This window comes from Gossypium raimondii, chromosome 3 (genome assembly GCF_025698545.1).
Source record: "Gossypium raimondii isolate GPD5lz chromosome 3, ASM2569854v1, whole genome shotgun sequence".
NCBI lineage: Eukaryota > Viridiplantae > Streptophyta > Magnoliopsida > Malvales > Malvaceae > Gossypium > Gossypium raimondii.
In genome coordinates this window covers 47445362-47451582 of record NC_068567.1, presented here as the reverse complement: position 1 = coordinate 47451582, position 6221 = coordinate 47445362, and the positions used below count along the sequence as shown (strand labels likewise).

The following is a 6221-nucleotide window of genomic DNA, read 5'->3' as shown; positions in this document are numbered from 1 at the left end:
TTCCTAAAGTGCTTTCAGCATTTACTTTTTCCTTCTTTTGTACTAGGGTTGTGGAAATACTAAAGATTTTACCCAACTAGAGCGCGATCACTTTTACTTGCTCAGTCCCTTCTCTCCGAGGATTATTCTCAATTTTGCCAGGTATTCCTGTGCCAATTTGCCTTCTGATATCTCCTATTGTACTCATCAATTGGCTCATTTGGTCCTCCAATTTGGTCAATGTCTTCGATGAATTAGAGCACTCAGATTGCACTTGCTTTACATCTATTCTCATTGACTACATCTCCCCTTCAATTTGATTCAGGCATTGAGCAAATACAATATGGTCATTCGGGTTGGCCCTATCTTGAGGATTCTACAAATAAGGAGGTTGGGAATTAGTGGTTTTAGCTTGATTATTATTATCTCCTCCTTGATTTCTTCCCCATCTCAAGTTCAGGTGATCTCTCCAATCAAAGTTACAGGTATTTGAATAAGGATTTCCTCCCCTATTCCTGATATAATTCATGTCTTCAGTTGGTTTGTTGATGTAAGGAAAGAGCAATTTGTCTCCCCCATACACAGATGGTGTACTATTTGTGTATTCAATAAGGTTAAGTCTATCTATTAACTATTGGTATTTATCATTTTCCTAAATACATTTTACAGTAGCTGGCTTCTGGCCATATGTAAATCATTCAATAGGCTGCTGACAGGAGTTCAACACCATGTTTTCTATCAATTTGTATTCATCTTCGAACGTTCTGTTCATAAGGGCTCCTCTTATTGCTCCATCTAATCCAAGTATTGCATTTTCGTCCAACCCATTGTAAAAAACCTGTAATCGCATCCTCTAAGCAAATCCATAGTGTGGGCATTTCTAGACAAATGCTTTAAAACATTCCCAAGCCTCATGAAAACTTTCCCCTTCCATTTGTCTAAAAATAGAAATTTCTCTTCCTAGTTGAACCACTTTGGTAATAAGGAAAAAATTCTGTAAAAATTTTCCAGCAAGTTTATCCCATGTCGTGATAGAACCTAATGCCTACAAATCTAACCGAGAAAAGGTGTAATCAATCAAAGGAAAGGGAAACAACCGAAGACAAATAGTGGCATCAGTGACCCCATTGTACTTTAGAGTGTCACAAAGTTGAAGAAACCATTTTAAATGTTGATTCAGATAATTTGCAATTGTGCCCCTAAATTATATATTAGTCTGAATCATTTGAATCATTTTCGGCTTGATTTCAAAATCATTAGCTGTAATAGCCGACCTTGTTACGCTTTCTTGAACCATGTCCAGACTTGGTAAAGCATAATCTCTTAACATTCTCTCGTTACGAGCCATATGTAAATTTGTGGGTAGCTATAGTGGTGCTGGTGGATCACCTAAAGCGTTATTGTTAACTTCATCGAATAGCGGATTCTCACGTGATACGTTGCCTATAGGAGGTGGTGGTGGATCATGCATCTACTGTTACTGTCAACAATTTTTGTGCTACTACGAGTCATACACTAAACACAAAAAGAGAAAGTTAAAAACAATAAAAACTAAAATTATATCTATAGCCTAAGAATTTCCTAATTATTCTTATTGAAGTGCAAAAAGTAAATTGAACTAGTGACGTTGTCTCTCCGACAACGACACCAAAAACTTGGCCGTCTCTAGACGTGCTAACATCTAGGTGTGAATACTGCAACAACATATATGTATATGAGGTAGTATCCACAAGTATACGGGTCCAGTTGTAATATAGTTACAACAGAGTAGGTGAGTACTCCAAAGATCGTACCTAATGGAGGGTAGTGCTAAATTAACTTTAACCTAAGCACCAAAAGATCTATTTAGTACTCGAAAAAAGTTATAGTATGAAAGTAAAAATAAATGGAGTTTTTATGATTTTTATAAGAATAAAAGATTAAAATAAAGGAATAGATACCAAGAGATTGAAAAGTATAATTAATCAAATCTAGTTATGGGTGATCAGTTGTCTTTGGTAATCTTTATTAACTATTGCTTCGGGTTCCTCGTCAATCAACTAGTCGCTATCTTAGTAGGATCTTCTGATCTTTCACTAAAATAACGAGTTAGTAAGGACTACTTATCTTGCAACCTCACAATCTAGACTGGCTTAGGGTGAAGGTGTTCACGAATACACAATACCAATTTTGGGTTAATTCCCATCTTGATGACTTCTTAGGTTGTTAGGCCTAGGGTTTAGGTTTTTCCTTTCCCAAACAGTTGATCCGTTGAGTGGCCCTATGAAACAGTTAACATATCATACCCCCACTTGCTAATCCCCCATAGAACAATTAGTTTCTCATGGTTTTGATAAAAAATATAGAATCGACATAAGGAGTAGACATGTTAAATGAATCTATATTATAAAGTTTAAGAAAAAGCCTAATTTGTATTAGGAATGAACACGAATCCACAAAGTTAGATTATCTCCACAAATCAGATCTCTTAAGACAAAACAAAGAACAAATTAGAAGTAAATCTAAACCTAAGAAAAAAGAAAAAACTAAACTGAATTTAAAAGAATAATTCTAGACTAAGTAGTTGATGTGCATAATATGTGACAAATAAGCCTATTTATAGATTTCAGGTGGTCGTCCTCCTTAACCTAGGTTAGCTAACATTCTCGAGCTTTAAGTTTGATTGTGTAAACCAAAATTCCCCCTAGCTCGTGTTAATTTTTGTCCAGAGTTGATGTCTAATAACTCTTGAAAAGAGTTATATTTCATGCCTTTAGGCCTACCTAATTGCTTGTACTTAAGTATATTTTGTTACATTTTGGGACATTTTTGTTAGCATTTTTAATATTGCATTAGGACTTGGACTCTGTCGGAATTAGGTGCTTTTAATTGTTTGTGGCGTAGTTATTTGTGTGTTCGTATGGTAGGAATAGGTTTTAGAACAAGGAAATAAATGAGTAAAGTTTTGTCAAGGCAAAAGTGTAGATAGTTTACCATCACGGATGTCATGGCAATGCCGAGAAAGCCAAATCAACATTTTTTTGTGCAACAGTCCTAGTTCAAATTCAAACTTGTATCGGATATATCCCCCTAAAAGAGAAGGTAATCACAAGTTGTTAGTTGACCCTAGCCCATCTATCTATAAAAGGTAATGAAGGGGACCTTACAAATGGCAGAAAAAAAAGTAGGAGAAATCCTTAGGCGTGAATAAGGATTCAGCTGTACAAAAGAAAAGAAGTCGAAGGCAGTCCTTCTTAGCCACCACAAGACATTGTGTTGTCGAAGTGCGGATTGGGGAAGTGAAAGTTGTTTCTTGAAGTTCTTCCAGTATTTCCATTAGTGTTCCTTTGAAAGATTGAACTGAAGTAGTTGAACACAATGTCTGATAATATTTTGGTTTGAAATTTTATTTCCTAGCCCATGAGCTGAATCTCATAGGGTTGGCATTACTTTCAATGAAACCTTAACTATTTTTATGGATGCAGTATATATCTAATTTACTTTATTGTTTCATTTGATTGTTCTTATTTCTTAATTTAAATGCAAATGATCTCTAGACATAGAAGACTACTTTCATATTTATAAACTGATTCCAATTCTAAAAGGGTTAGATTGGTTGGATTAAAATTAAATGAAATGAGCAAGTATTCGATAGACACTTGTAGTTGACTCTAGACATAGAGGCACGATCATACAAAAGGAACCCATGCAAGATATCTAAAAAGTCTTTAGACGCGAGCAAGGTAACTTGAGGTTTTGCTCTCGCGAGAGGCATGTCATTTTAGAACTTTTTTGTGCAGTAAAGTAGATACGATTTTGCCAAGTCATTATTGAAAGTAAGGGTCGATTCTAGGTATTCCTGACCTTCCAAATTAACATCACTCTATCCTTATTCTTTGTCGTAGTATCTTTCCCATAGCATATTTATTTGTTTATTTCTTTGTTTACATTGTATTCAGATAAAAACTCTCATTATTACCATTACATTTCTGCTCTCACTTTTGTCATAACATTTCTAATTATTCATCAATTTCATCTATCGCATACTTCATCATTCCTTTGAATTATCACTAAATACTTACCTTAGTTTATCATAACGTTTTAAAATAACTTTACCAATTTTGTGCTTGAATCTGATCCTCGTGGGAACGATACTCACTCATCACTTTATTACTTGAACCAACGTGTATACTTGCACAAATCGTATATCATTTCACACATGACAAGTTTTTGGCGTCGTTGTCGGGAATCGACAATTTGGTGAAATTTGGTTTGGTTATTTTAGTTAGTAGTTTTATTTTACCTAGTGTATTTACTTTTTATAGGTTTTCCATCAATGCATGAGAAGAGGCATTCTTACTAACATAGAATATCGTTTTGATCTGGAGATTGACAGAAACTTGCAGAGAAAGAGAAAAGAATTGAGAAAAATGGTTGGAAACATGAATGGTCTTAATGGTAATCCAAATGATCACAATGAAAATCCTCTCATTGGACGTGTGGTGGATGATCGAGATAGGCCAATTAGAGAACATGTCGTCCCAATGCTGGATAATTTGAATCTAGGGATAGTTAGACCAAATATAAAAGCTCAATAATTTGAGTTGAAACCGGTAATGTTCTAGATGTTACAAACCATAGGACAGTTCGGTAGACACTTTCTAGAAGTATGTGATTCATTCAAATATTCAGGTGTTCCTGAAGATGCCTCGAGACTTAAGCTATTCCCGTATTTTTTAAGAGATCTTGCGAGAGCATGGCTAAATGCTTTGTCATTGGGAATAGTGGCATCATGGAATTATCTTTGCTAGAGGTTTTTGCTATGGTATAATCCCTCAAATATGAATGCCAAGCTTATAAATGACATCACATCTTTTCGGTAGACGGAGGACGAGACACTATATGAAGCTTGGGAACGATTTAAGGAGCTAATTTGGAAATGCCTGATGCATAGATTCCAACACTGGATTCAAATGGAGATGTTTTACAATGGGCTGAATGCGCACACAAGGATTGTAGTTGATGCATTTGCCAATAGTACGTTGTTGGACAAAACATATAATGAAACATATGAGATCTTAGAAAAGATTACCAATAACGATTATCAGTATCTGAATACAAGATTTGGGACGAGTAAGAGAGCTACCGATACCATTAATATGCCACAACAAAATAATATCAGTAACTAGAAGGATGACCGCTTTTACCTTTTCCACAATGATTCCGTAATTCCAAATAAGATGTTCAAATTAAAAGATTTTTGGAGGTTTTGAAGCAAATCCACATTAATATACCGCTAGTCGAAGCTTTAGAGAAAATCCCAATTATGTAAAATTCATGAAAGACATACTGTCACAGAAGCGCAGGTTGGGAGAATTTGAGACTGTTGCTCTCATTGAAGGGTGCACAACAATGTTGATGAATAAGCTGCCTCTAAAGTTAAAGGACCCAGGGAGTTTCACTATCCCATGTTCAATTGGAAATCATTATGTAGGAAAAGCATTATGTGATCTAGGCACAAGTATAAATTTAATGCCTATGTCTATTTTTAGGAAGCTACGAATTGGAAAAGAGAGACCTACCACAATGACATTGCAATTGGCTGACCGCTTATGCCCATCCAGAAGGTAAAATTGAATATGTATTGTAAAGGTGGAAAATTTTATAGTTCCTGCAATTTTTCTTATTTTAGACTGTGAAGCTAACCATCATGTACCAATTATTCTTGGAAAATTGCTTCTTGCTGCTGGCAGAACCCTAATTGACGTGTAGAAAGGCGAGCTAACTATGAGAGTGAATAATCAATAGGTTAGTTTTAATGTGTTTGATGCGTTAAAATGTGTGGATGAGAATGAGGAATGTCACACCCTTGACTTGATAGAAATAGCAATGGACTAATTCGTAAAATTTTGCTACGATAATTTTAAACGTGAAGACGATTTGATGGAACAAGATGACACAGTAAGTTTTGAAGAGCTTGGTGAATTTATGGAAGCCTAGTAGATAGTGGATAGGCCAGGGAAGAAATTTGGATCCCTGGATTTATTAGATCGATCTTTTAAGCCTCTTAAACCATATGTAGAGAAATCTCTCATACTAGATTTGAAGCCTCTGCCAGAACATTTGAAATATGCGTATTTGGAAAATAACAGTACTTTGCCAGTTGTAATTTCTACTAAGCTAACACCTGAGCAAAAGGACATGTTCTTACAAGTGTTACGGTGATCTAAAAGAGCAATGGGTTGGACCTTTTCCGATATAAA

General features: G+C 35.3%; 2 non-coding genes across 2 annotated transcripts; one reads left to right on the top strand and one right to left on the bottom strand.

Moving 5' to 3' along the window:
• The first annotated feature begins 842 nt into the window (after positions 1 to 842).
• Positions 843 to 946, top strand: LOC128040321 (small nucleolar RNA R71). The gene has a single exon (XR_008194977.1). It is a non-coding gene; the product is annotated as a small nucleolar RNA R71 (small nucleolar RNA).
• Positions 947 to 4808: 3862 nt separating this feature from the next.
• LOC128040222 (small nucleolar RNA R71) lies at positions 4809 to 4915 on the bottom strand. Its single transcript, XR_008194880.1, has one exon. It is a non-coding gene; the product is annotated as a small nucleolar RNA R71 (small nucleolar RNA).
• Between the last annotated feature and the right edge of the window lie 1306 nt (positions 4916 to 6221).